The sequence below is a fragment of the Gopherus flavomarginatus genome, chromosome 20 (genome assembly GCF_025201925.1).
Source record: "Gopherus flavomarginatus isolate rGopFla2 chromosome 20, rGopFla2.mat.asm, whole genome shotgun sequence".
In the NCBI taxonomy this organism is placed as follows: domain Eukaryota; kingdom Metazoa; phylum Chordata; order Testudines; family Testudinidae; genus Gopherus; species Gopherus flavomarginatus.
Genome location: NC_066636.1, coordinates 13,861,170 through 13,870,042, shown reverse-complemented (window position 1 = coordinate 13,870,042; position 8,873 = coordinate 13,861,170). Strand labels below are relative to the sequence as shown.

Here is an 8,873-nt window from a genome sequence, read left to right as displayed (position 1 = left end):
TGTGTCTGAGTCTTTTGTCTGTCTTCCTGCTTTCTTTGAGCTTTGGAGAAGTAGTTTCTACTTTCTAGTCTTCTGTTTCTAAGTGTAAGGACAAAGAGATCAGATAGTAAGTTCTATGGTTTCTTTTCTTTGGTATTTGCATGAATATAAGTGCTGGAGTGCTTTGATTTGTATTCTTTTTGAATAAGGCTGTTTATTCAATATTCTTTTAAGCAATTGACCCTGTGTTGTATCATCTTAATACAGAGAGAACATTTGTATGTATTTTTCTTTCTTTTTATATAAAGCTTTCTTTTAAGACCTGTTGGAGTTTTTCTTTACTTCAGGGAAATTGAGTCTGTACTCACCAGGGAATTGGTGGGAGGAAGAAATCGGGGAGATCTGTGTGTTGGATTTGCTAGCCTGATTTTGCATTCCCTCTGGGGGAATAGGAAAGTTCTTTTTGTTCCAGGATTGGGAACGGAGAGGGGGAGTCACTCTGTGTAGTTTCACAGAGCTTGTGTCTGTGTATCTCTCCAGGAGCACCTGGAGGGGGGAAGGGAAAAAGGATTATTTCCCTTTGTTGTGAGACTCAAGGGATTTGGGTCTTGGGGTCCCCAGGGAAGGTTTTTCAGAGGGACCAGAGTGCCCCAAAACACTCTAATTTTTTGGGTGGTGGCAGCAGGTACCAGGTCCAAGCTGGTAACTAAGCTTGGAGGTTTTCATGCTAACCCCCATATTTTGGACGCTAAGGTCCAAATCTGGGACTAAGGTTATGATATGGTGTAGCAGCGGGTGGGATATAGACAGAATCCAGAAGCCAGTAGGAATATTATATTTTTCTCTTCTCTGCTAAGGGCTTTTTAGCAGAGAGAAACAGTTGGTTTTAAAAGGGAACCAGAGAGAATTTTTTTTTCTGCTCTCTCTGGCAGTTTGTGGCTTGCATGTTAAGCAAGAAGCCATTACCAGACTGTTAAGGGTCTTTTGTCATGCAATAGCCCTCCCATTAGGAGGCAAGTTCCAGCACTATATGAATGCAAATAAAGTGGTTTTTCAGGTTTACTTAACATTGAAAATTAGCTAAAGGCACTGTTGCTAGGCAGACTTCAGGAGGCAACAGAGAACCTGCAGTTCAGAAGATAAACACCGGAGGGCACCCCAACACAAGAAAACAGGAACCATGACTTCTAAGGCAAAAATTGAGGCCGAAGAACAAATCAAAGAAGCTGAACACAGGCGAGAGATGGAAAAACACAAACAGGAACTAGAAATAAAACAAAAAGAGATGGAGCTGAAAGAAAAGGAAGAAAGCATCAAACTGGCAGCCTTCCAAAGAGAACAGGCAGCCAAAGAGGCAGCACACAAAAGAAAACTAGAAGAAGAAGAGGTGGCCTACCGAAGGAAACAAGCAGAAGAAGAGTTGGCCCACCGCCGAGAAATGGAAAAACAACAAAAAGAGAATAAAGAGAAGGAAAAACAGAGAAAACATGAACTGGACTTGGCAAAAGCTGGGCTGCATGTGCCAGCCAACCCTAACAACCCGGCGCCCATTATTGCTCCACAGCACAGGAAATTTCCCACCTACAAGGCAGGTGATGACACCGAGGCCTTCTTGGAAAATTTTGAAAGAGCCTGTCTTGGGTACAGCATTCCCGAAGACCAGTACATGGTAGAATTGAGGTCACAGCTCAGTGGACCTTTAGCAGAGGTGGCAGCTGAAATGCCTAAGCAGCAAATGAATGACTATAAACTTTTTCAAACCAAGGCCAGATACAGAATGGGGATAACCCCAGATCATGCCCGTCGGCGCTTCAGAACCCAAAAGTGGAAACCAGAGGTGTCATTTCCCAAACACGCCTACTACATTGCAAAAAACTATGAGGCCTGGATAACAGGAAACAACATTCAAACCTTGGAAGAACTGCACCTCCTCATACAAATGGAGCAGTTCTTGGATGGTGTTCCTGAAGACATCACACGGTACATACAAGATGGAAATCCCAAAGATATCGCTGAGGCGGGGGAGATTGGAGCCAAATGGATGGAACTGGCAGAAAGCAAGAAAGCTACTGTCAAGGGGAACGATTACCCCAGGGGGCACCCAGACCATAAACCCTACAACCGAGGACAGCCAAAGACCCCACATACAACCCAAGTCAAGCCACAGACGCCCTACTCTTCCACCTCACCAGTCTCCAGTAACTCACTTCGGCCCAGTGACTCATCAGATGGAAGATGCTTTAAGTGTAATGAACTGGGACATATCAAGGCCAACTGTCCCAAAAACACCATGCGAGTGCAATTCATTACACCACCATCACACCAAAGATCCCCAGGCCCGGATGCCTCTCAAATACCCTTGAAGTGAAGGGAAAATTTGAGAGTGGGCGGAAAGAAGGTTACTGCGTGGAGAGACACGGGGGCACAAGTGTCAGCTATCCACCAATCCTTCGTTGACCCCAAATTCATCAACCCAAAGGCCAAAGTTACAATTTACCCCTTCATGTCACAAGCTGTAGACTTGCCTACAGCTCAACTGCCTGTCCAGTACAAAGGCTGGTCAGGAATGTGGACTTTTGCAGTGTATGACAATTATTCTATCCCCATGCTACTGGGGAAAGACTTGGCCAACCAGGTGAGGCGGGCCAAGAGAGTGGGAATGGTTACACGTAGCCAAACCAGGCAAGCTTCCAGACCCATTCCTGTTCCTGAGCCGTCCACAGAGGCCCCGTCTGTGTTACCAGAGACCCAGACAGAGGTAGTGGACCCGGATTCCATGCCTACCACTGAAACAGCCACAGCATCTCCAGTCCCAGGCCCGGAACTGGAACAGCAACCAGCACCAGCAAGTGCAACCACATCTTCAAACTCAACGCCAGAGGGCGCCAGCGAGCCAGAACTGGCAGAAGCAAAAGACAGCCATACCCAAAGGCTCAGCCAGAGCCTGAAATACCCTCAGGTGCACCAGCGGAGAGCGGTTCACCAGCAACGGAAACAACCCCATCACCTACATCGCTTCCAGAGGGACCAAGCCCAAGTCCACAGTCTGAGGAAGAACTGGTGACCCCAGCCTCAAGGGAACAGTTCCAGGCTGAGCAGGAAGCGGATGACAGCCTTCAGAAAGCTTGGGCGGCGGCACGGAGCACCCCACCGCCTCTCAGCTCTTCTAATCGATCCCGGTTTGTTATAGACCAAGGACTTTTATACAAGGAAATTCTTTCTGGTGGACACCGGGAAGAATGGCAGCCGCAAAAACAGTTGGTGGTTCCAACTAAGTACCGGGGGAAGCTCTTAAGCTTAGCCCATGATCATCCCAGTGGCCATGCTGGGGTGAACAGAACCAAAGACCGGTTGGGGAAGTCCTTCCACTGGGAGGGGATGGGCAAGGACGTTGCCAAGTATGTCCGGTCTTGTGAGGTATGCCAAAGAGTGGGAAAGCCTCAAGACCAGGTCAAGGCCCCTCTCCAGCCACTCCCCATAATTGAGGTCCCATTTCAGCGAGTAGCTGTGGATATTCTGGGCCCTTTCCCAAAAAAGACGCCCAGAGGAAAGCAGTACGTACTGACTTTAGTGGACTTTGCTACCCGATGGCCGGAAGCTAGCCCCTATCGCTAGCTCCGGGGCCTCTAACCCTAGCTCCAGGGGTCCTACCCATGGGTCCCCTGACCATACCTCCGGGGTCCCCACCCCTAGGACCCCTAGCCCTTGCTCTAGGGGCCCACCCCTGGGACTCAACCCTAGAACCTGGGGTATCATCCCTGGGGCCCCTAACCGTAGCTCCAGGGTATCTACCTGTGGGTCCTCTAACCCTAGCTCCAGGGTCTCTACCCGAGGGACCCCTTACCCTAGTTCCAGGGGCCGGAGCCATGGGACCCGTAAAGCTAGCTCCAGGGGTCATACCCGTGGGGCCCCTAACCCTAGGTCCAGCGGCCCTACCACTAGGGCTCATATCCCTAGCTCCAGAGGAGCTATCCCTGGGGCTCCTATACCTAGCTCCAGGGATCCTACCCATGGGACACCTAATTGAAGCTCCAGGGGCTCTACCCCTTGGGCCCCTAACCATAGCTCCAGGGGCCCCATCCCTGGTTTCCCTAACCCAGCTCCTGGGGCCCTACCCGTTGCGCTCCTTCCCCTAGCTCCAGGGGCCCTACCGGTGGTTCCCCTAACCCTTGCTCCAGAGGCCCTACCCCTGTGACCCCTTATCCTAGCTTCTTGGTTCCTACCCCTGGCGCCCCTAACCTTAGCTCTAGGGATCCTACCCCTTGGGCTCCTTACCAACGATCCAGGGACCCTACCCCGTGGGCCACTAACCCTAGCTCCAGGGGCCCTACCTGTGGGGCAACTATCCCAAGCTCCAGGGGCCCCACCCCTGGGACCCCTTACCCTAGCTCCAGGGGTCCTGTCCGTGTGACCCTTACTTAAGCTCCAGGGGCCCTAACCGTGGGAACCTTAACCCTAGATCCGGGGCCCCGCCCCTGAAAACCCAAAAACTAACTCCAGGGGACCCACCCATGGGAACACTAAACCTAGATCTAGGAGCCCCACCTCTGGGGCCCCTAAACCTAGCTCCACTGGCCCTGCCCGTGAGGCCCCAAATCCTAGCTCCAGGGACCCTACCCATTAGGCTCCTAAACCTAGCTCCAGGGGGCATATCCCTGGATCCCCAAACCGTAGCTCCAGGGGCCGTCCCTGTGGTGCGCCTAACACTAGGTCCAGAGGCCTCACCCCTGGGAACCCTAACCCTAGCTCCAGGGGCCCCACACGTGGAAACCATAACCCTAGCTTCTGGGGTCCTACCCCTTGGGTCCATTACCAAAGATCCAGGGGCCCTACCCCTTGCGCCACTAACCCTATCTCCAGGGTCCCTATCTGTGGGGCCCCTAACCCAAGCTCCAGGGGCCCCACCCCTGGGTCCCCTAACCCTAGCGCAGGGGCCCCAACCCTGGGGCTCCAAACCCTAGCTCCAAATGCCCTACCCGTGGGGCCCCTAATGCTTGCTCCAGGCACCCTGCCCGTAGGGCCCTTACCTTTGTAAAAGAGGCCCTATCCGTGGGGTCCTTAGCCCTAGCTCCAGGGACCCCACCCCTGGAAACCCAAACTCTAGCTCCAGGGGCCCCACCCATGGGAACACTAACCCTAGTTCAAGGGCCCAGTCCCTAGGGCCTCAAATCCTATCTCCAAGGGCCTTACCCATGGGGCCCCTAACGCTAGCTCCAAGGGTTCTACCCGTGGAACCACTAACCCAAGTTCCAGGAGCCCTACACATGGGGCCCCTGTCCCTAGCTCCAGGGGCCCTACCCCTGGGGCCCCTACCCCTAGCTCCAGGTGCCTACCCCTAGGACCCCTAACCCTAGCAAGATGAGCCACATCCCTGGGGCCCCTAACACAAACTGCAAGGTCCCAACCTGTGGAGCCCCTAACCCTAGCTCCAGAGGCCCTACCCATGCTACCACTAACCCTAGCTCCAGGGGCCTTACCCCTGCATCCCCTAACCCTAGCTCCAGATGCCATACGCATGGGCCCCTAACCCTATCTCCAGGGGCCTGACCCCTGGTACCTCTAACCCTAGCTCCAGGGGCCCCATCCCTGCGGCCTCTAACCGTAGCTCCTGGGGCCCAACTCATGGGGCCTCTAACCCTAGCTACAGAGTCCTTAACCGTAGGACCCCGAAACCTAGCTCCAGGGGCCCTACCATTGGGGCCCCTAACCCTAGTTGCAGGGGCCATATCTGTGGGGCCTCTAAACCTATCTCCAGGAGCCCCACCCCTGGGGCCCCTAACCCTAGCTCCAGGGGTCCTACCCGTGGGGACCTTAGCCCTAGTTCCAGGGTCCCCATCCGTGGGGCCCCTAATTCTAGCTCCTGGGCCCCTACTCATCAGGCGCCTATCCTTAGCTCCAGAGGCCCTTCCAGTGGGATCCCTAACTCAAGCTCCAGGGGACCTATCCGTGGGGCCTCTAACCCTAGCTCCCGAGGTCCTACCTGTGGGAGCCCTAACCTAAGCTCCTGGGTCCACGCCAATTTGACCCAGAATCCTTGTTCCAGGGGACCTACCCATGGGGCCCCTTACGCTAGCTCCAGGGGCCCAACCCCTGGGGCCCCTAATCATACCTCCAGAGGCCCTAGTTGTGGACCCCTAACCTTAACTCCAGGGGCCTTATTCCTGGGGTGCCTAACCCTACCTTCTGGATCCCTACCCGTGGGGCCTCTAACCCTAGCTCCAGGGGCCCAATCCCTGGGTTATCCAAACCCCAGCTCTAGGTGCCCTGCCTGTGGGGCTGCTAAACCTAGCTCCAGGGGACCCACCCCTGGAAACCCTAACACTAACTCCAGGCACCCCATCCCTGGGAACTCTAATCCTAGCTTTAGTGGCCCCATCCCTGGGGCTCCTAACCCTAGCTCCAGGGGCCCTACACGTGGGAACCCTAGCCCTAGCTCCAAGGGCCCTTCCCATGGTGCCCCTAACTCTAGCTCCAAGGTCCCTTCTTGTGGGACCCATAACCCTATCTGCAGGCCCCCTACCCCTGGGGCCCCTAACCCTAACTTCAAAGGCCCTACCCATGGAGCCCCTTACCCTAGCTCAAGGGACCCTACCCCTTGTGCCACTAATCCTATCTCCAGGGGTCCTATCCGTGGGGCCCCTAACCCTAGCTCCAGAGGCCCTATCCGTGGGGCTCCTAACCCTAACTCCAGGGGCCCTACCCATTAGACCCCTAACCCTAGCTCCAAGGGACCTACCCGTGGGACCCCAAACGCTAGCTCCAGGTGCCCAGCCCATGGGGCCCTGAATCCTACCTCCAGAGGCCCTACCCGTTGGACCCCTAACCCTAGCTCCAGGGGCCCCTGAAACACCCGGGAAAATGTGTTTGACCCGTCAGGCATTGGGAGTTCTGCCAAGAATGCAAATGCTTTTCGAAGACTGCTGAGACTGTGGGATAGCTGGAGTCCTCAGTCCCCCCTCCCTCCCTCCATGAGCATCCATTTGATTCTTTGGCTTTCCGTTACGCTTGTCACGCAGCAATGTGCTGAGTCCCGGCTGCGGACTCTGTCTATCACAGCATGGAGATTTTTTCAAATGCTTTGTCATTTCGTCTTCTGTAACGGAGCTCTGATAGAACAGATTTGTCTCTCCATACAGCGAGCGATAAGATCCAGTATCTCCCAGATGGTCCATGCTGGAGCTCTTTTTGGATTTGGAACTGCATCGCCACCTGTGCTAATCAGAGCTCCACGCTGGGCAAACAGAATATGAAATTCAAAAGTTCGCGGGGCTTTTCCTGTTGTCGGGGACTCTAACCCAGACAGCAAAGTTCGTTGTCTGACCGCGAGAGAGACAGGCAACACCAGCAAGGTCGGATCAAAAGCTCTTTATTGACAAGTGCACGCATCAATAGAGAGCAGCTCATCTCCAGAGAGAAGCAGCCCGCTCTTTACATCTTAGTATAAGCCTAGATAGACAGTTCCGTCGCGTCATAAATTATTCACTGGAGCAACCCACCCCCTTCTTCTAACAACTAGAAACTAAACACTTTTAGGATACATGTTTTACAGCATTAGGTGATTAACAATATCTTAGCAAGCACCAGAAGTTAGGAATATAGAGGAGTTAAAACAGACAGAGAACTGAACCACAGAGTGAAAACAGGGAGGCTGGGATTTCTTATCAGTTCTTCAAAGGAACTGTTCCTAACACAGCACAGTTGGTACTATACCAGGAATGCAGCCCCTCCCTTATCACAATTTTCCCAGCGCTTTGTGAGACATACTGCTTCTCAGTTCCTTTCCACTCAGGGATTACCCACAAACCTCTGTTAGCCTGACTTTGGTCAGGTTGGCATACCTGGTTTTGTCGGCTATATCTTTATTCAGGCCTAACACTGTCTCCCTGGCCAGCGCATCCGAGTTCAGATTGCTTTCCAGAGCGGTCACAAGGGTGCACTGTGGGATACCGCCTGGAGACCAATATCGTCGATTTGCGGCCACACTAACCCTAATCCGACATGGCGATACCGATTTCCGCGCTACTCCCCTTGTCAGGGAGGAGTACAGAAATCGGTATTAAGAGCCCTTTATATCGATATAAAGGGCTTAATTGTGTGAACGGGTGCAGGGTTAATTCGGTTTAACGCTGCTAAATTTGGTTTAAACACATAGTGTAGACCAGGCCTAAGAAAGCGGCTGTTTGACCTACAAACAATGACAAAGTAAAACCTGCAAGAGCAGCCTTTCAACTCAGAGGTCTAATAATAAGATGTTACTAATAACTGATGAAAGAGTTACAAATGACTCAAAACCATACTCAGTACAAACCAAACGGGAACACAGACAACACCACTTTTCTTCACTGCTCTTCAACCATGATATTCTCCTCATAGGGAGGTCCAGCACTCCTGGGAGTTCAGTGCCACAATAACAGGGTAATGTGTGCAATGGATGGAGGAAGCTGCTATTTCATCTCTATAGTCCAAAAATCAGTTTAATAGCTAGTCCTGAGATAGAGGAAGTATCAGTTATTAAAGTGATAAGAACTAATTTAGCATTTTGATTCCAGCCAATGTTAAAATGATCTAACATACAGGTTAATAAAAACATTTCTAGTCCTCTGCATAGAATGCTTAAAGGATGCAAAAATAGCAAGTTTGCTTTAAAAAGTCATAAAAGGGACATCATCCAGAATCTGACACTTGGTGAAATGTAAGTCTAGAACACACAACCGATTTGGGGATTGTGCCCTGCTTCTTAACAGTCTGCCCTGAGGTTGCCACTCACAGTCACAAGCTATTCCAGATGGCTGGGGCCCTCTCATGGATCAGTAACTGGTTAGCAGCTTGGAAAGAAAGAGTAGGACTAAATGGTCAGTTTTTGCAGTGGAAAGGGGTAAATAAAAGACTTCCAA

The 8,873-nt window shown here is 52.3% G+C and overlaps 1 non-coding gene across 1 annotated transcript; it reads right to left on the bottom strand.

The window, feature by feature from the left end:
• Nucleotides 1–8,351: 8,351 nt before the first annotated feature.
• Nucleotides 8,352–8,544, bottom strand: LOC127038485 (U2 spliceosomal RNA). Its single transcript, XR_007770666.1, has one exon. It is a non-coding gene; the product is annotated as a U2 spliceosomal RNA (small nuclear RNA).
• Between the last annotated feature and the right edge of the window lie 329 nt (nt 8,545–8,873).